Here is a 21,588-nt window from a genome sequence, read left to right on the forward strand (position 1 = left end):
TGTTGATTGTTGTTGTTAAGTGCTGTAAGTCACTTCCAACTCATAGCGACCCTATGTACGACAGAACGAAACTCTGCCCAGCCCTGCGCCATCCTCACGATACTTGTTATGCTGGAGTCCATTGTTCCAGCCACTGTGTCAATCCATCTCGTCGAGGGTCTTCCTCTTTTTCACTGACCCTCTACTTTACCAAAGTGTGTTAAAGTCACACAAAAAGCATGTGTGCAGCCATGTGTGAGAAACATTGTCACATACCTCCTGAGCTCTATCCACAGATATCCAGAGATTACAAGTAATTTCTGATTCCAAGACTAAAAACCCATGGGAAGTGACAATTAACATCTGTGCTTCGGTTTCAGTCAGTTTAGGATAGGTTATGCTACAGTAACAAAAAAATCTAAAATTTTCATGGCTTAGTCCCACAGATTTACTTCTTGCTTTATCACAAGGTTTATTCTTACTTATGTCCCATATTTCTCATGGGCTTTACTCCACAGCATCTCTTTTCTGAGACTCAGGGTGATGGAGCCACCTTTATCAGCAAAGGGAAAGGAGAAGAGAAGGCAAGCCATGCAATGGCTCTTAAAATTTCTGCTCAAATGCGGTGTGTCACCCGGGCTTTCGTTCCATTGTCCTAAGGAAGTCATGTGGCCATGTCTGCACCAATGGACGAGAGAGGAGGGGCAGTGAATGTAAAACAGTCTGCCATACGGACCTCTGACCACGTATCACCAGGTGAGTAGGCATACTGGAATTGACTCATCCTTCGAGAAATTCAATTGTGCCAGGAGGCAGGTTCAGGTTGTGTTACAGGGTGGCTTCAGCAGCAATGTTGTGAATAAGGGAAAGAGTTAGTTGCCTACATGTGGGGACTGCTGGACAGAAAATATCGTGTTACAGAGATACTGCAAATGAAGTAATATGCAGACATGTGCTCAGCGCCACAAACCACAAATCTTGCACACACACACACACACGCTTGATACTTCCCAGACATACACACTGACACTGAACACAATGCAGATGTATGTACACGCAAACACATGCATGCATATGCACACATACCTGGACGCACACGTCTGGGTCCAGTCTACCCTTATTTACATGTTAATCCACACGCACATGCCACCCTCAGGCACACATGCACACTCCAGCTCAGCAGGGAGTGGCTGCTTCTGCCACTGGAGAGATCAAAGGCATCTGCTCCCTCTGCATATTTAAGGAGTCCCTGCTGCTTCCCTGTAGCTCTTAGCTGAGCCCCACTGCCTCCCCAAAGCTTCACTCTGGGAAATGCCTCCCACCCTGCAACGCCACCCCAGGGGAAAGGCTTTGGAATCTAATCACTTCTTCCCCCAAGCCTTTTAGGAAGAACCCAGAGAGAGATCTCGGGTGGGCCTGGAGGAGCAGCCTGGCCCCCAGCTCCAGAGCCCACCTGCTGTTATCATCAGGGATATCAGGCAGAGTGGACAGCCCCAGTTTTGACAGTCTAGGTCAGTTCAGGGAAAGATGGACTGACATTGACCATTCACTGAGAATTTGTATTTTTCTCAAGATACACTCATGCTTCCCAGAGGCCTGATGCTCAGATATGGGTCTCTGTAGAACAACCCCAAATCGGGAGCAACAACCAAGTCTTATTCCCAGTTTGCCACTATCTCATTTGGACCAGTTGCTTTCCCCTCTGAGCCTCAGTTTCCTAAAAGTATAGAATTTCAGAGCTACTGGAAACCATCAAATCCAGCAATGGGAAACACCAGGTTCACCTACCACCACTCCAACCTATACTACACCATGCAGACATCACTAATCCATTTGTATTACTAATTCAGTCTGTCCACAGAAATAATGAACATGTTACGCATACTTCTTTGGTTCCTTTACGTGATAATACCAAGACGACAGCAATAACAGTAATTTATTGATTACCTACCATATGTCGGGTACTTTATGCTGAGTGTATCTAATTTTCTCAACAAGCTGGTCAGTATATCCACATTTTACAGACAAGGAAATGGACATTCAGAGAAGTTAAGTGACTTGCTCAATATCACTCAGGTGGTAAGAGGGTAGGATTTGAGCCCATATCTGTCTGACATCAAAGCCTCTTCACTTTGTATAAACAAAATGGTCAGATTTGTTTTGAACCAAAATAAGAGACAACATGAACCCTGTGAATAAGAAACCCAGAAAGCTTTGGGGTGGGGTGGAAGGAATGAAGCATGGCTACCTCACTCTGGATAATGTTCCTCCCATCCCTCTTGTCTTAAATTCTGTATTCACTTTTCTACTGAATTTAAAACTAGAGCATGGACATTGCCCAGATTACCAGGTTTTGGTAAACAGATAAGCTTAAAAGTTATTTAAACTATTGAAGGCTATTTAGTATGACTTTTATTGTCTTTTATGTTTATCACAAAATACGAATAAGCATACAGAAGAAAATAAGAAATACTCCTAATTTCCTAATCCTTCCACCAGATAGAGCCATTAATAACACTTCAGTTTATAATCTTCCTGAATTTTTCCATATATACTTCATTTACACAGTGAATTTATACTGCAATGCTGTTTTTATAATCCGCCTTTTCTTTTACTGACGTGTTATTCATCTACAGCATTACTTTTACTCACTGTATAATACACCACTATGCAGATGCACCATATTTTATTTAACCGATACCTGCTATTAGACACTAAGGTTGTTCTCAATTTAAATGTCACCATCATAAAAATGATTATAACTAAATCTTTGTACACGTTTATGGTAGGTCATTTCCTTAGAATAAATTCCTAGAATTCAACAGTCAAATGTACGAATAGTTTAAGGGTTTTATTACCTAATTCCAATTGCCCTCCAGAAAAATTAGATCAATTTACAAATCCTATCAGATCCCCCAGATCTCTGCTAATACTGGACATTCCATTTATTAATCTTTGACTGCTTCTCAACACTTGTGAACACGAAAATAGAGCGATGCACTTTGGAGAGGTCCCACGGGCCACCCCGTAAGTCACAGGCATTGACTGTGGAAATGGGCATGTTGATTTATTTAAGTGGACAGGTGTCAGTATCACTTGAAAAAAGAGGTGCTGATTTTTCTTATCATGTGACAACACTCTGCCACACGAAAGCCCTGCATTGATCTAGATTGAATACACTTAAGAGTCCAGTCTTCTCAACAGAGAGTGAACTCTGAGGGTCAGGACTATGTCATATTAGTATCTAGGACCTACTGGGGCCTAGCACAGGGCTTGGCACATAAGTAGAATCTCTAAGAATATCATTTGCATCTCTATCAATGATGAGATCATTGGGGGTTAAAGTATCCAGGCCGTGGTCCAGCAGGAAAACTGGAAAGGGAGGTGGCCTGTCTCAGGGGGCAGGCGTGGAATTTGGATTCAGGGGTTTGGAGCCCAAGTACGGGCTTCTCTGCTTACTTTGGAAAAGTTTCCTTAATATTGCCACATCTCACTTGCCTCGTCTAGAAAGCAGGGATGATAATACCGACTCCATAAGACTAGGGTAATGAGATGAAGCCAAAAAAACAAAATAAACATTGCAGTCGAGTCGATTACAACTCCTAGTGACCCTATAGGACAGAGTAAAACTGCCTCATAGAGTTTCCAAGGAGAACCTGGTGAATTCAAACTGCAGACCTTTTGATTAGCAGTCATAGCTCTTCACCACTGTGCCACCAGGGTTTCCAGTGAGATAATGTAAGTGAAAATCCCTTACCAACAACCAACACCGTACTGATAGTCCATGGACTATCATCATATCACATCAAACACTTCGAGTTGTTCTATAGATGCCCCTGATCTGGGCCAAAAATGCAAACTCAATTAGTCAGCTCAAGTTTTTCTTCTCCTTTTAGAAATCTCGATAAATAATCAAAATTAGGGTTTTCGAGCAGACAGATTTGAGTTTGAATCTTGGCTTTACCTCTTACTAGCTTCGCGACCTTAGGCAAATAACCTAAATTTTTTGAATCTCAGGTCTCCTTGACTGTAGAGTCTATTAATCGTGCCTACTTTACTGTTGTGAAAGTCAAAGAACTTAATACACCCAGTGTAAGGATGAAAGGAGATAATATACGTCTAAGTTTTTTTAAGTGCCTAGCCCAGCCCTGGGACACAGTGTTGTTGTTGTTAGGTGCTGTCAAGTTGGTTCCAACTCACAGTGACTATATATCCAACAAAACGAAACACTGCCTGGTGTGTGCCATCCTCACAAGTGTTGCTATGTTTAAACCAATTGTTGCAGCCACTGTATCAATCCATCTCATTGAGAGTCTTCCTCTTTTTTGCTGACCCTCTGCTTTACCAAGCATGATGTTCTTCTTCAGGGACTGATCCCCCCCTGACAACATGTCCAAAGTATGTAAGACATAGTCACACCATCCTTGCTTCCAAGGAGCATTCTGGCTGTACTTCTTCCAAGAAAGATTTGTTCGCTCTTTTGGAAGTCCATGGCATATTCAATATTCTTCACCAACACCATGATTCGAAGGCATCGATTCTTCTTTGGTCTTCCTTATTCAGTGTCCAGCTTTCGCATGCATATGAGGCGACTGAAAACATCATGGTTTGGGTCAGGTTCACCTTAGTCTTCAAGGTGACATATTTGATTTTTAACATTTTAAAGAGGACTTTTGCAGCAGATTTGCCCAAGGGTGGGATGCAACAACACCCTTCATCAAGTCACAGCCCTGGTCTAATGTAAGGGGAATTTCCCTGGGGTGTGGCCTGCATCACCATTTATCATACAAGAGAGAAAAGGAGAGAGAAGTGGTGCGGGGACCTACTTCCACCACGAAATAAGAGCTGGGAGAGGAGTATATCCTTTACACCCAGGGTCCCTGCGCTGAGAATCTCCTAGGCCCAGGGGAAGTTTGATGAGGACCATCCCCCACAGTGGAGAGAGATGAAGCCTTCCCCTAGAGCCAGCACCCTAATTTCGGACGTCTAGCCTCCTAAACTGTGAGAGAGTAAATCTCTGTTGAAGCCATCCACTTGTAGCAGTTCTGCTGCAGCGGCACTAGATGGCTAAGGCAGTCCTTAGGGTGACGTCTTTGCTTTTTAACACTTCAGAGAGGCCTTTTGCAGAGGATCTGTCCAATGCAATACATTGTTTGATTTCCTGACTCCTGCTTCCATGGGCATTAATTGTGGATCCAAATAAAATGAAATCTTTGACAACTTCAATATTTTCTTGTTTATCATGATGTTGCTTACTGGTCCAGTTGTGAAGAGGATTTTTGTTTCCTGTTGAGGTATAATCCATACTGAAGGCTGTAGTCTTTGTTCTTCATCGGTAAGTGTTTCAAGTCCCCTTCACTTTCAGCTAGCAAGGTTGTGTCATTTGCATATCACAGGTTCTTAATTAGTGTTCCATGAATCCTGATGCCTTGTTCTTCTTCATATAGTCCAGTCTCTTGGATTATTTGCTCAGCATACAAATTGAATAAGTATGGTGAAAGGATACAACAGTGACACACACCTTTCCTGACTCTAAACCGTGCAGTATCCCCTTGATCTGTGCAAATGACTGCCTCTTAGTCTATGTACAGATTACTCATGAACACAGTTAAGTGTTCTAGAATTCTCATTCTTCACAATGTTATCCATAATTTGTTATGGTCCAAAGAGTCAAATGCGTTTGCATAGTCAATAAAACACAGGTAAACATCTTTCTGGTATTCTCTGCTTTCAACCAGGATCCATCTGACATCAGCAATGGTATCCTTTGTTCCACATCCTCTTAGGCCAGCTTGAATTTCTGGAAGTTCCCTGTTGATGTACTGCTACAACTATTTTTGAATTATCTTCAGCAAAATTTTACTTACATGTAGTATTAATGATATTGTTTAATAATTTCAGCATTCTGTTGGATCACCTTTTTTTGGAATGGGCATATATATGGATCTCATCCAGACAGGTGGCCAAGTAACTCTCTTCCAAATTTCTTAGCATAGATAAGTGAGTGCTTCCAGCATTGCATTTGTTTTTGAAACATCTCAATTGATATTCTCTCAATTCCTGGAGCCTTGCTTTTCACCAATACCTTCACTGCAGCTTCAACTTCTTCCTTCGGTATCATCAGTTCTTGATCATATGCTACTTCCTGAAATGGTTGAATGTTGACCAATTATTTTTGGTACAGTGACTCTGTGTATTTCTTCCAAATTCTTTTGATGGAAGGAAAGAAGGAAGGTAGGGAGGAAGAGAGGGAGGGAGGGAGGAAAGAAGGAAGGAAGGAAGGAAAGAAGGAAGGGAGGGAGGGAAGGAGGGAAGGAAGGAGGGAAGGAAGAGAGTCTGTAGTTCATGTCTTCCAGGGTCCCTCCAGTCTCAGTTAGACCATTAAGTCAGGTCTTTTTACTAGAATTTGAGTTCTGCACCCCACAGTTCTCCTGCTCCATTAGGGACTCTCTGTTGTGTTTCCTGTCAAGGCAGTCATTGGTGGTAGCCAGGCACCATCTAGTTCTTCAGGTCTCAGGCTGATGGAGTCTCTGGTTTATGTGGCCCTTTCTGTCCCTTGAGCTAATATTTTCTTTGCGTCTTTGGTGTTCTTCATTCTCCTTCTCTCCAGGTGGGTTGGAACTAATCAATGCATCTTAGATAGCCGCTCTCTAGCTTTTAAGGACACAGATGCCACTCACTAAAATGGGATGCAGAACATTTTCTTAATATGCTTTGTTATGCCAATTGACTTGATGTCCCCTGAAACCATGGTCCCCAGACCCCTGCCCCTGCTACTCTGTCCCTCATAGTGTTTAGTTATACTCAGGAAAATTCTTAGCTTTGTTTAGTCCAGTGGTGCTGACTTCCCCTGTATTATGTGTTGCCCTTCCCTCCACCTAAGATAACTCTTGTCTACTATCTACAAACTCAGCTTTCTATCTGTCATCTTTTATAGAATAACAAAGTACCCCAAAACTTATTGACTTAAAAGAGTGACCAAATGCATTTAGCTCAGAAATTGTGGATCAGCAATTTGGGCTGGGATCAGCTGGCTGGTTCTTCTGCTTGCCTCTGTTGGGCTCACTCATGTGGCTTCAGTCAGCTAGTAATGGCCTCACTCACATGTCTGGCAGAAGACTGAGTATCACCAGGAGCAATGGAGAGAATTGGGCCATGGAGCTCATCATGCAGCAGGCTACCTGGTGCTGATTCACCTGGTGGTGATTGCAGATTTCCAAGAGTAACAAAAGAGGGCAAATCACTGTGCACAAGTTTGCTAATGCCCCACCGGCCAAAGCCAGACATGTGGACAAGTCTAGATTCAAAGATGGAGAAATAGGCTCACCTCTGAAATGGTGGAGCTATAAAGTCATGCTACAAATGGGTAGACACACAGGAAAGACAATCATTTGTGGCCATTTTTGCAATCTACTTCAAAGGTAGATGCTTTTTTCAAGGTTCTCTGCACCCTATGGCCTAGTCCCTTGTACAGAAGGCAAATACCTTCTATGCCATGTATGGAAAGTCTTCCATAACTTTCCCAGAGTTCTCTCAAATGAGTGCCACAATAGTGCCATGATCTCTACCTAAAAGTCTGCTGAGCAAGAGACGGAGACAAAAGAACAAATGCTTAAATTATCTGATGAATGTCAGGTACATTAAACTAATTTATGTAATAATGTAAGCACAGTGCTAGGAAGGTAATATGAGAGACATAAATTATACATTATTATTTTCAGCGCTAGCACTTATCTTAGTAGCATGTCAAAATACATCCTGATATGTTAACATTTATAGAAATGAACAACAAGTGCTTATGCTCAGGGATCCAGCACCGAGAAGCCGGATGCCATTTGCATGTGTGCACCAAGCCGTCATTGTCCTCCCCTGGAATGACAAGGTAAGGACAAGTGCAAACCCAGTGTGCTCAGCTTCTCTAGAGAGCTGAAATTGCCCCGGCATGGGCTCCTGGGTGTAGTCAATGTGTGAAGTCGAGGAAAAGCATGGTCTTGGGGATCAGACTGACACCACTTTCCAGCTCTTTGATTCAAGTTATTTCAACTCTCCAGATCTTAGTTTCCACATCTGTAAAATGAGATTAGTAAATTTGTCTTTGAAAGATTACCGTAAGGTTTAAACAAACGAACAAACAAAAAATCTTTTTTTTTTTTTCTCACTGAGGCCCTTTTTGGATAGTAGCAGTAGAGGGTAGATTAGAAGCAATTTTAGACATAAGAAGGCTGCTCTTTCCATCCAAGCACAACTAGTGACTGCCTGACTATTGCTATGCTTGTCCTCATTCCATCAGCAAAACGCTGCCTGATGTTCCCACTCTCTGCTGTGATATGGTCAATGTGATGGACTGAACTGTGTCCCCTCAAAATGTATACCAATTTGATTGGGCTATAGGGTCGCTATGAGTTAGAATCGACTCCACGGCACTGGGTTTTTTTTTTTTTTAATGATTCCCAATATTGTGTGGCAGTCCACCAATTTGTGATTTGATGTGTTGTAAATCCTAACCTCTATGATGTTAATGAGGCAGGATTAGAGGCAGTGATGTTAAGGAGGCAGGACTCAATCTACAGGATTAGGTTGTATATTTAGTCAATCTCTTTTGAGATATAAAAGAGAGAATCAGGCAGAGAGGAAAGGGATTTCATACTACCAAGAAAGAAGCACCAGGAGCAGAGAGTGTCCTTTGTACCCAGGGTCCCTGAGCTGAGAAGCTCTTAGACCAGGGGAAAATTGATGACAAGGGCCGTTTCCCAGAACTGACAGAGAGAGAAAGCCTTCTTCTGGAGCTGGCTCCCTGAATTCGGACTTCTAGCCTCCTAGACTCTGAGAGAATAAATTTCTGTTTTTTAAAGCCATCCACTTGTGGTATTTTTGTTATAGCAGCACTAGATAACTAAGACAGCCAGGCTATAATTCTTATGCCTAGGTATAACACCAAAAAGCAAGCTCCTGATAGCAACATTCCAGGTCTGGCAAAGTCCGCAAGGAACTATGGCTTGATCTTGGACACATTCAAGGTAAAATCTGGCCTCTGAGGCTGATGAGATTCAGGGTCTGAGAGAAATAGAAGTCTCCAACCATCAAAGAAAAGTGTAAGTAGGGCCACTCCCACAGGGAATCATAGCCTTGGGGAGGGATATCTGGCATACAGGGCCAGACTGCAGGGCTACCATCCTCAGGAAGGATGAACAAAAGAAGATAGCTCTGTGTCAAGTTCATACCCTAATTTCAGGGTGGACACCCAGGAGTGGTCTTCCAGCTAAACCAAAGTGTGGCCCTGAGCCTAGGTAATCCCAGGACAGGGAGAACTAAGAGGCAGGGCCAGCAGAAGCTCATCAGAAAACCCCAGGAAGGACATAAGGTAGAGTGACCAGAAGCTCACTGTGTCCAGCAAGGGCAGAAGTAGACCAAAGTTATCTCAGCCCTGCTTGTACCCATTGGTCTGGACCTAAAAGCAGGCTGAATCTGTAGGGGGGATAGAGGTGGCAGTAGGTGTAGATGTGGGGAGCTAGGGAAACAGAGACCAGAGAAGGGGTAGAATGACCCCTGAGATAAGAACATGGACCCCTGAGATCTACCTTCTTTCTCTTCTCTTCTAGGCTTATTATTTCTTTCACAGTTTGAAGTCACGCTATTCCAGATCCCCTTCTAGGCCACTGCTTCTCCATTTTAAACATGAGGTGAAGAGACCTTGCCCTCTAGTCTGTGGCCCTTTTGGGCCAGCTGCCCCTCCAGGGATGGAATTGGATGTGAGGCAAGTGAGGCACCCAGGGCACATTTAAGGAGGTGTACAACCTCAGATTCTTGTAATTGCTGGTCCGGCACCTGAGAATGAGTGCTTCCTTAAATGGAGCACCCTGGCTGCTGTGCTTGCCTCGCTTCATTCCGAGCCCGGTACCTCTCCAGCTCCAGGGCTTGTGTGAACAGTCCTGGAATTGCAGCAATGAGGATGCTTGGAGAGTTTCCAGGGAAATCTTCAAGGCCATAGTACACTCTGCTAACAGAACACATGGGAAAGAGGGAAGCCAGATGCCTGCCTGTAAAGGAATGCCTTCTCTTGGCTCCTGTAAGGTCCTTGGGGAGATAAGCAGAGATACAAATACTTAAATCTAGTCCTGCCTTCCATGGCTCCCCCATTACCCATGGAATAACATCCAATTCCTTTACTCAGCATTCAAGGCCATTGTCTGTTCTAGTTTTTAGTACACCCTGTTGTGATCACTTGCCTGATGCTTGCCTGCCGCACTGGATTGTGAGCATCTCTAGGGAAGGGGCTACTTCTCTTCTCATTGCCTGGCATGGAGCCTGGTACATAGAGCATGACTAATAGATAATCTGATGAGTTACTCAGCACCTGTTCTGTGCCCAGTGCTGTGCCAGGTGCTGGGTACACTGCAGAAATCACAATTGGCTAAGTCCCCGCTTTCATGAAACTTACATTCTAATTGGGAGACACAAGCAAAATACACAATTAAATACGTAGTATTTTTTTTTTTTTTTTTATGTCAAGCGATGCATGTGCTAAGAAGAAAATAGGGCAAAGGGACAGTGAGGCAGGAGTGGGGGTGCTATTTTAAATGTAGTACTCAGTGAAAGCCTCTCTCAGGAGTTGACAGTTGAGGACAGACCTAAAGGAATCAAGGGAGCAAGCTACGTGGATATCTGTGGGGAGATCATTTCAGGAGTGGCAATAGCAAGTGCGTAGCCCCACAGCTGGTGTGTGTGAAAGGAGAGAATGCCTGCCTTCCCTAACACTCCCTAACAGGTCCAGGCTCCAGTCACATTGAAAGTGCTCGTTCGTGACTATAGTGTTGCACATGCTGTTCCCCCTATTTGGCATGTCTTTTACGCTTCTCTTGTCTGCTAGGAAAACTCCTACTTACGCTTCAAAACTCATCTTAAAATCACATACATGCAAGTTTCCCTGACAGATACAATTGACCTCTTCCTTCAGTGTAATCTCACAGTGTTTTGCACAGCCTCAATTACAGCAAATTTTGCACAGCCTCAATTACAGCAAACTAACAGGTCTGTCTCCTCTGATAGACTGTGAGCTCTCCAAGGGCAAAAACCAATTCGTTGTCTTCAAGTTGATTCTGACTCATAGCAACATTGTAGGACAGAGTAGAGCTGACCCGCGAGGTTTCCAAGGCTGTAAATCTTTATAGAAGAAGATTGCCACATCTTTCTCCCATAAAGTGGCTGGTGGGTTTGAAATGCCAACTTCCTGGTTAGTAGCCAAGTGCTTTAACCACTGTGCCACCAGGGCTCCTGAAGAGCAGAAACCAGACCCCATTTCTCTCCATTTCTCCAGTGCATATATCCAATCTGGATCACTGTAGGTGCTCAGTAAAGACTTGTTGAGTGAATGAATGAATGGATAACCCCCCTCGGTCTGACATGGAACCTTATTTATGAGTGTTCTCGCTAACACTGATCAAACTTACCTTCATGACTGATCCCATATTTCTAAGGAAATTATGTGTCTTCCTCTCCCACGGTCTAGTTTGCGGGATGATTAAAAAGACCTACAAAGATAGCACTAAGAAATGACTTCCATCCACAGGTATATTTACAGGTTAATCTTGGATCCAACTTCATAAATAGCCAATCCCTGACAGGTGATCTAACTCAACAAATCAAAATAAATAAATACTAGCTGTAGAGCAGCAGATTCCAAAGAAGGAGACACTACTGTTAGAACATGAGCTTCTATGGTCAGGGCACTTTTTTTTTTAAAAAAAACCATCTGCATATCACTATATTTGCAGCAGTATCTGGTGCCATAGATGAAACTGAAAAAATATTTGAAGAATAAAAAGTTGTAGGTCATTCTTATAAGAAAATTAATGGAGAAAAGAGTCCCTTTTTGTTTAATGTATTCTTGTTGGTAGAGCCAGACCAGCACATATTCAACGGGGGCAGGGGTCAGCAAACTATGACCCCTTGGGCCAGGTACAGCCCCAACACCTGCTTTATAAATAAAGTTTTATTGGAACACAGTTTAGCTCACATATTGTCTATGGCTGCTTTCATGTTATAATGTCAGTTGAGTGGTTGTGACTTTATGGTCCTTTACTGAAAAAGTTTGCAGTTTCCTGAACTAGGAATCATGGAGTATAATGCATAGTCAAATGCAGATTACCATGTAAGCATTGCCTAAATACTCTAGTAAAAACTCATCATGCCATTTCCTTCCTCTACAATAGAGATAGTGCCTACTCAGACTCTTTTCCTAGGCACAGCATTAATTTAATAACCACAGATCCCTCACCACCCAAGGGTTCAAGAAGGTGGTGGTGGCTAGAAAGCAGGCTTTAGCTAGGAGACCAATCCTCATTTCATCTGATCTACAACCCCCCTGACACCCAACCAGCAATATCATTTCCCCAATCTCCTTGCTAAGCCAAGCAACTTGGCCCACCCATTTGTCATTCGACAAAGTCTTTTAAACAGATGACTTTTAATAAGTTAATCCATTCATTGTGTAGAGCTCTGAAAACTGACATAAAAGCACAATGACGCCTAATTAAACTTGTTCTGTGAAAACTAATTTGTCAAACCCAGAAGCACAGTTCATAGATAAATGCTAATATTTGAAAGTCAAATTAAAGTTGAAAAGGTTTGTAATAACAGTTAATTAACTCCTGTTTTGTTTTCCTTCACTGCAAACTTGAACCAACTGCATTGCGGGCGCCTCTTTAACATTTTGGACCACAAAGATAAAATTCAAAGCTTTGAGATACTCCTTTGATGTTGGTATTCTCTGCAGATTCGATATTATTTTAAGTCTCTTTGTTTAAAAATTCATTTTTATTATCCCTGCATGAAACGCATGGCAATTCCCCAAATAACAAGCCATCAGTGCAATTAACATCGTCGATCGACACCAGCGTCCCGATAATTAATACAGACCCGCTGCCTCCCCAGCGAGAGCTGTGAGGGCTTGATTTTTCAGAGCAACTGTTCATTTACAGACTCAGCTTCAACCTAATGAAAATGGATTGTGAAACTTTAATGAACAAGACTTTGCTGTCATAATAATAAAGACTTTGAAACAACGCGGAGGCCTCCATAGCAAGCGTCTGGCGCTGTGCTTGTTGCTACGGTACATCAAACCAATTAAGCCATATGATGAATATTTACACCGAGGTTTTTTTCAACTCTATGACATAAGATAAACTCATAAAAGTGATCATTAATTCTGCATCAACAGTTTCTGACATTACATTGCCGCAAAGACGCACGAGCCCAGCCAAGAGGCTCTGCCTGCCCACCTCTGTTTTGTCTTAATAAACGTCAACAAAGGATTAGAACGCTCTGAAAATTCAATTTGCATACACAGGTTGTGAGAACAAGTACAAGGAAAATTTCTTCCTGGAGGAGTGCATGCGCACTCGTTTTGCGTACGGTTGCGTGTAATAGTGTCCACAGTGTGGCACACCTCTGTGACGGGGAGTATTGGGGGGGAGGGGTGCCTATCTTGTGTGTGCAGATCTATAGGTGTGTACGTGTAACAGTGCATAAGCTCATTGCTCTGGACATATGTCATATTTGTATCTCTGTGCCTGTGTACATGAGAGTGATTTTGTGAGTTTGGGTGTGTGTGACCATTTCTTGTAACTATTCAACAAATATTTATTGAGTGTCTATTATATACTTAGATTTCCTGGGCAGTGCACGTGGTTAATGCGCTCAGTTGCTAACTGTAAGGTTGGAGGTTCAAGTCCACCTAGAGGTGCCTTAGAAGAAAGACCTGGAGATCTATGCCTGAAAATCAGCCTTTGAAAACCCTATGGAGCACAGTTCTACTCTGACTCGCATGGGATTATCATGAGTCAAAATCGACTCAATGGCAAATGGGAAAAAAATTATACATTGGAGGGTGGAATTATACACTGGAGAGTTACAATGGTTATCGAATCTTTGAAAGTACCTCTACTCATGAAGTTATAGGCTGGCGGGGTCTCTATACTTCAGTCAGTATCCAGTCACAGTAAGCGTGATAAGGGCTAACATGGGGGAAGAACAGAGTGCTTTTGCTATACATAGCAGAGACATACAACATAAATTAAGAAAAATCAGGAAAGGCTTCCCAGAGGAAGTGGCATTTAAACTGGGGCTTGAAGATTAAGACAGTTAGCCAGGCAAAGAAAGGAAGCCAGGCAAAGAGGCATCTAGGCGTCTTTGTGTGCACATGTGTACCTGTGCTCACGGCAGGTGGAATTTGTCTAGGGCCTGTTGTTTGCCTGTGTTTGTGATTGAGAAACCCATGCATGCAGGCACCTCTGCATACCCAGGCCTTGGCCTCTAGGAATCACAGCACTCCCTGGAAATCAGACACCACTTCTCTGCATCGTAAAGGCTTCAGCTGGAGAGCAAAAGGACGTGACATTGGAGGGCTCAGGGATGCAACCCCGGACTTGAAGATCTATGCCCTCATCCTTAATCTACCCCAAGTCTGCAAGCCAAGCTTTCACATACCACCATTGCCTGTGATTCTCCTTTACAGTGGTAGAGTCCTTCTTGGAGGCTAATAGACGGTGGATCTCCCCTCTGATTTTGGACACAAACTCAGTAGCTTGGGATTTTTCAACTCAGGCATTCCCAAACAATCTTTTCCTAGAAGTAATAGTGTCAGATATAGACAAGTCAACCAAGCTACAGTAACTTCCCAGTCTAGCTGTATCCAACCTATACGCAATCCAACCTATACACATGCAGGTACACAAAAGAGCAAATCCTGACACTAACGCAGTACAAAAAAAAAAAGTCAAGGGATTAGCGTTGCCCCTCAGCTGCCCTGATGCTTCTCAGAAAGCTATGTTCCAGCAGCGTAAAATTCCACTATTTGTTTTCCACTTGGTGGGTAGGTCGTAACTTATGCTATGTGTGTCCCAAATGCATCCACAAAGAAGGAGGTAATCAAGATCTAAACCAGCCGAAAGAGTTATCATAAACTTGCATACCTTACCCATGGGAAGGCCTTCAGGCATTTGGAAACTCATTTTACTCACAAAAATCTTGGATGTTGATTTCCCAGCTTATAGAAAGTAGAATTTGTTGTCCCCATTTTAGGCATGAGGATATTGAAGCAGAGAGAGAGGTTGGGTAGTGAGGGGCAGGGACAGGTCTTCTGATTCTCAGTCTTTCTACTTCGAGGATACTTCTACAAAGCAACAAATTGCCCCAGTGTTTTGGGGACATGAGATTGTACAGCAGACGCTTAAATTTTCCCATACATCAATCAGCAGGCAGTGCCACCTCCATTGGAAGGGCTTTTTCCCTTAGTATTTGTACAAATCTGCTGTCACTATTTTAGCCCCAGCTTGGCCCCCCTCTCAGGACCAGCAGACATAGGGTCTTCTGAAAGCATAGCTTGAAAGATGTTAGGCTCCTTAGAGTGAGGCACCAGAGGGCAGAGACTCTCTCTACTTCTCCCCTCCTTCCCCCGTCCACTACTACCACCAAAGGGACTTGTGGGAAAAAAATGGATATTTATGCTTTTCCATGTGTTCTCTCATTTGTTCTGCACAGCCATCTTGGGAGGTAACAATATTACGTTATAGACTTACCTATTCTGTGCCAAGTATCATGTAAGCATTATCTCTGTTCTTTGCAATGCGGCGAGTGGGTAACATTACCCCCAGAGATTTGAGGTTCAGAGAGATTTTGTAAGTTGTCCAGTCATTAAACTATGAGTAGCAGTGCTGGGATTTGAATGCAGAATGTCTGACTCCAAGTCCAGTGTTCTTTCAGCTAGATGAGGGCTGCCTCTGAGAATAAGACCAAAGCTTAAAGGAGCTAAGCCTTTTGAATCTGCAGAAGGTTCTTCCAAATTGAAATTTGCAATACAGAAAAAAAGGGAGGCTGGGTTGTGTTTTATTAATGGAAGATTAGAGATGTCCACGCAACCCAGCTTCCTGGCTGGAGTCTCCTGAGTCTTAAAGGGTGTGGGTGGCAGACCTAGTTCTATGCCTCCTGAGGGCAGGAGGGCCCCATCATCCAGCCTGGAGACTTGGAACCAGACATTTTCAGGGACGAGAGGAACCTCAATTTTCATTCTGTCTAACCTCTTTGCAACATCCCCAGAGGCCTCTGCCGGCAAACTCCCAATGTCTAGGAAGTCCATTCTACCTTTGTAGCAGACTCTTGTTTTATAGACTTCAACCAGAGTTAAAATCTCTCTCTCTATAGCTTCCACTCACTGGTCTAAGACTGAGTCCTTCCTCCATGGGACCTCCTTTCCATTCGGATTCTGGAAACAGTGGGATGTGTCCTCCTCCTCAGAATACATACCTCAGGTCTATTGGTGGGTCCATTCTCCTCAGTGAGCTTCAGTGGATCTCAGACTTTTGGACTGTGAGACAGTCAGTTTGGTGCCACTCCCATAGGATGATCTGACCAGGCCTCTCTGCAGCAGGGCTAATGCGAGGGCATGTATTCTGGTCAGACTTGAGCCTTGACAGCCTCTGCTGGTCATAACCCTCCAGACAGAGTTCCCATCCCATCAGATAGCGCCTACTCTCCCTCTCCAAATTGTGGTTCAAGACCCTTGTGAATATCATCCCTAGAGAACCAAAGATCTGTAAAGTGCTTAGCAAAGTATCTGGGAAGAAGTGCCCAATGTATAATAGTATTATTATTACTATCACTTTGTTATTATCTGGCAATAGTATCGTAAGGTAATTAACAAGGGGGGGGGCACTAAGGCTCACCAAAGACCCTAAGCTTCCCTCGATGGGCATAAGTTGTGCTGATAAGAAAATCTAGGTTGTAATTACAGGTCCACTATTAAGATGATGACGATGATAAGAGCCACAACAAGAACAATCGCCATTTCTATGATGCTTTTAAATACCAGGTGCATTGAACTGAATTCTCCCAACAACGCTATGAAGTGGATACTATTATTACTATTATTTTCACCCACTTTACAGATAAGAAAACTGAGGTTTAGAAAGGTTAAGTAATTCACCCAAAGTTAACTGGTAAGAAATGAAATTAGAATTGTGGCAGTCCCAAAGCCCCTGTTGTTAACCATGATGTGGTATTTGCTGTCACTAACTTATGCAAGTTTGGGCAAGACACTTCCTCTATCTGGGCCTCAGTTTCCCCTGTAAACATCAAAAGTTTGGATGAACTGATTGCCCCAGACCTTTTCCAGTTCCAGAAGGCAAAAGAATTGACTTGAGGAGGGCAATAGAGTTTCCTTCAAATCTCTCCCACTGGACGCCCCACCCTCCACCTTCCTGCCCAGTAATTCCCTCCCAGCTGCCAGGGCAGCTCTCAGGCTCATCTGAACATGCAAATCAGAATTAATTATTCGAGACTGGGCCTACTTTGCATACCAATTCCATTTTCTTCTGTGTGGGAAGGTTCTCACCCCTTTTAACAGTTTAGAATAATGTGCATCAGACCTCAAAAACGAAAACAAAAGTTTAAAAAAAAAAACTGGAGGAAGAAGGGGTAAGCTGGCTTCTTGCGCTGGCTGGTCTCACTGGCTGGGACTGCAGCTGTCTGGAAACTGGGGAAGCAGAGGCCCTGCAGTTCTCTGCTATTGATGGTGAACAAGGGGTTCTTGAATTTCTAGATCATGGGTTTCCTTTAAGAACCTGACGAAAGTTATGAACTCTTCCCTCCAGAAAAAAATGCCAGCACACACAATGTGGCAAGCAATGATAGGCTGTTCCCTAAGAACCTGAAGCCCAGCCATGGACCTTGGTGAAGGAGCCCTGGGGTGGCTCAAATCAGAAATTGTGGGGATGAAGTGCCCGTAGGACTCCTGGGCACTCAGGTATGTCAGTGAGAGTTAGGGATGATGCCTGAGACAGTGGACCCTAAGCCTGTAAAACACAATTGCCTAGGCTACCTAAAGAGCCCCTTGTCCTCTGTCAATTCATTGAGACAAAGGTGCACAAGGTCCCCTCCTAAGATACCAGAGCCTTAATTGAATCACCTAAGAGCATGTGGCTAAAGGAAGATGTCTTCAAACACATTTCCGCAAAAGATGTAAAACTGTTATCTACAAGCTATATTATTTTATATGGCCATAAGCATAAAAATAACCACATGGAAACACAGATGAGAAGAAAATAAGTAAAGTTTTCATAGATGTTGTCTTCGAGTGGTATAACAAAGGGAGATAATTTTCTTCTTTCTCATTGTCTATGTTTTTCCAATGTTCTATAATGAAGTTTTGCCTTATGGCAAATATATGTAAAGTTTATATTAACATGATAAATGAAAGCCTATGGGTGGTCTATGACCGGCCTATGAGGCCAGAGACAAATGGGCTCTACCATATTACTAAAAAAAAAAAAAAGTTGGATTAACATTTAGAGATAGCCACGATGAGCTGAATGGGAGCAAAAGCAAAAGAAACTGGCCCAAGAAGAAATAGGAGAATGAACCCTATGCTCAGAGAGAGGCAAAGACCAGAAACCATGGTACCTATGCTGTCTCTCTTCCCCAGAAAGAGAGAGAAAACGTGGCACCCTGGATACTGACTCCCTCCCGGGACCTGGCTATGGTTCTGCCCAGGGTTCTGTGAGGCACCTTTAATCTTTCCAGTAAATCCTTCTTTCTGCCTAAACTGGCTTAAGCAGGCTTTGTCACACATATCCAAATAATACCTAGCCGAATAGAGTGAGTGTGTCTACCCTATGATAGAGTGTGGGTAACATCTGAGTGAGTGTGAGTGACATCTAAGAAATTAGGTATAACATCTGCACGGGTGTGTTTGTGTAACATTGGCTGAGTGTGTGTAACATCCAAGCATTTGTGACATCTTGAGAGGGTGTGTGTGTGAGATCAAAGTAAGTGTATGTAGCACTGGAATAAGTATGCATAGTTAGCTGGAGTCAATAAATGTTTAAATCTGTGACCTGTCAGTTGTAATTTCTATCAATTTCGCCTCCACAATCTGGTCTTATTCTCAGCCTAAGGGTCCCATCTTTGCAAATCTCATCTGGGACCAGGACAGACATTCCTGGAAGCTTTTCTGCCCAGGTTCACAGGCCTGCAAAGTGAAGAGCAGCCAGTCAGATTTGTCCCCTCCCTGCTCTATAAGCAACATCAGCTGATTCTCTGCAGCCCCTTCAGAAAACTCAAGCTCTGGGCCAGGGGGAAGCTTGCCCTTGATCTTAGCATCAGGCTAGAATCTCAGCTGATGCTCAAACCACCTTTGGTGTAGGTAGGGCAGAGATAACTATTCCATGTTGTACATAAGTAAAACTGAGGTCCGTAGTGACGAAGTCATATGGGTTAGGAGTGGCCATAATTGATTCAATTGCCCTGACCAGAGCCTGTGTTCTTCCTACTGTCTCACACTCCTACCAATTCTGCATATTGGTCATGGTCAGTTTTGCTGAGCCCTATTTTGGCCTCAAGTCACTTCCAGTTCCCATCAAGAACTCTCAGATGGGCATCCATAGCAACTGAGCTGTGGCAGTAGGAGTTACAAAATACCCCGCCTGCTGGTAGTTCTGAATACAGGGGCAAAGGGCCTGAGTTAGGGACCGAGGGCACTGACCTGGCAAAACGGACGGGCCTATACCTGAGAAGTGCCTGCAAGTCAGATTCATTCTGCTTGTTGCTTCAGTGTGGTTTACTGGGAGAATTGATGATATAGAAATTGCCACGCGACAAAGGCCCGCGTGCCCATGGAGCATCTGCAGTAGCCAATAAAATGTGTAGGTGAAATCTTATTCCATTCCCCAAACTGTGTCTGTCCTTCCCAGATATGGAGTCCTACGACTGGGCTTGAAACTCCAATGAGATTTGCCGTCCAAAGGGAACCCTCTACCTCCAGCCTCGTTCCTGTCTAGGGATCATGAAGAAAAAAGTCCATCCTCTCCACCTCACTGTGAATGAATCCATCAGAGCCTTTCCGGGGAGCAGGTTTTTATGGAAAGTGTGTGGGGAGCACATGAGGGAACTGGCTAAGCGGGGGGAGAGGGGAGAATATAGACACACGAAGGCGGCAAGCTGGAAGCCCAGAAGACACGTTGTACGACACCCCAGCTTGACACCCCAGCTTCACTAGGGCCTATGTGCTCACATGCAAAATGGAGATCCTTGCGGCTGAGCACTGATAAAACGATTATTGCATGTTGGGCACAGTTGTAAGCACTTTGTATACATTAACTGTCTTAATCTCTCTTCTCTCCAGCTCTCAAGCTCACTACTTTGCACCAATAAGAAATCCACAGCTAAAAAATGACCACAATAGCTAAGATGGGTAAGTGTAATAATGAGACAGTAAGAAGAAAGAAAGAAAATAGCCTAGGAGGTAACTCTCTTGTGTCACTGACATTAATTCTGAAAACATTTTCCTGCCTATATTCTCCATAAACTATTTTCAGTAGATCTATTTTGCCCTGGCTTTCTTTTGCCCCTTTGGCTGGGAATCCGTTGAATGAAAAATGGTCGATTTCTATTAGAAATAGAAAACCAAATCACAAACACCACTATTAATGAGGTGATTTAAAAATATATATATTCAATCAAGGGTAATTGAGATTGAGCATAGTAAGTCATGGAAAATTATAAGCTATGCCCACTCTAGGGCATGACTGACTATTAAAATCTTTTCACACCATTGCCTACAGAAAGCAGCTGGGCACCATGCCACCAGGGAGGTGGCAGCAGAATGGCCTCATTCCCCAAACAGGCTTGCAAAAAGAGGACAATTGGTTGGATTGCTGAATCAAACTTAACCATTTTTGTGCCATGCCAAGTGGATCTTTGCTTCTGTAGAGCAAGTCATGGCATAGCTTATTCACTTGTAAAAGCATTTATTGTATACATTTATTGAATAGCCACTATGCAATTTTATATCAGTTAACTCATTTAATTTAATTCTCAAAACAAATATATGTAGCCCATCTCATTATCTCTTGTTTATAAAGGCAGAAACTGGAGTGCAGAGAAGCTATGGTGATCTGCCCAAGATCACATAGTTGACCCATGGCTGAGCTGCAGTTGTATATTTTGACTCTCTTCCCACTGTCTTCTCATGACCCCACAGATGCTGGTTTGCTTGTTCTGCATCCTCCAGCCATGGCTCAATAAATACCAACAAATCTCAATTAACTAGAACTTCTGGCATCTGGGGATTTTCTTTAATGTCCTTCTCCACTTAACTCAGAGTTAAACAGAAACCCCTTCTATTTCAACCCTGGTAGTTGATAAGTTTGGGACAGTGTCCAGATCTCTTTTCTGGTAAAGGCCAGCAGAGAAACATGGTAAATTAGAGTATTTCTAGGAAGAAATGACTTGAAGAAACTCTCTTATTGAACGTATTTCTCACTGTCAGGGACTATAAGTGGATTTGGAGGGTGGAATGGGAATTTCAGGATCCCAAAATATCTTAGTTCTTTTATATAGCTTGTCTTAGTTATCTAGCACTGCTTTAACAGAAATACCACAAGTGGATGGATTTAACAAAGAGAAATTTATTTTCTCACAGTCTAGTAGGCTAGAAGTCCAAATTCAGGGCTTCAGTTCCAGGGGAAGGTTTTCTCCAGTGGCTCTGGAGGAAGGTCCTTGTCATCAATCTCCCCCTGGACTAGGTGCTTCTCTGCACAGGAACCCTGGGTCCAAAAG

This window comes from Loxodonta africana, chromosome 7 (genome assembly GCF_030014295.1).
Source record: "Loxodonta africana isolate mLoxAfr1 chromosome 7, mLoxAfr1.hap2, whole genome shotgun sequence".
NCBI classification, from domain to species: domain Eukaryota; kingdom Metazoa; phylum Chordata; class Mammalia; order Proboscidea; family Elephantidae; genus Loxodonta; species Loxodonta africana.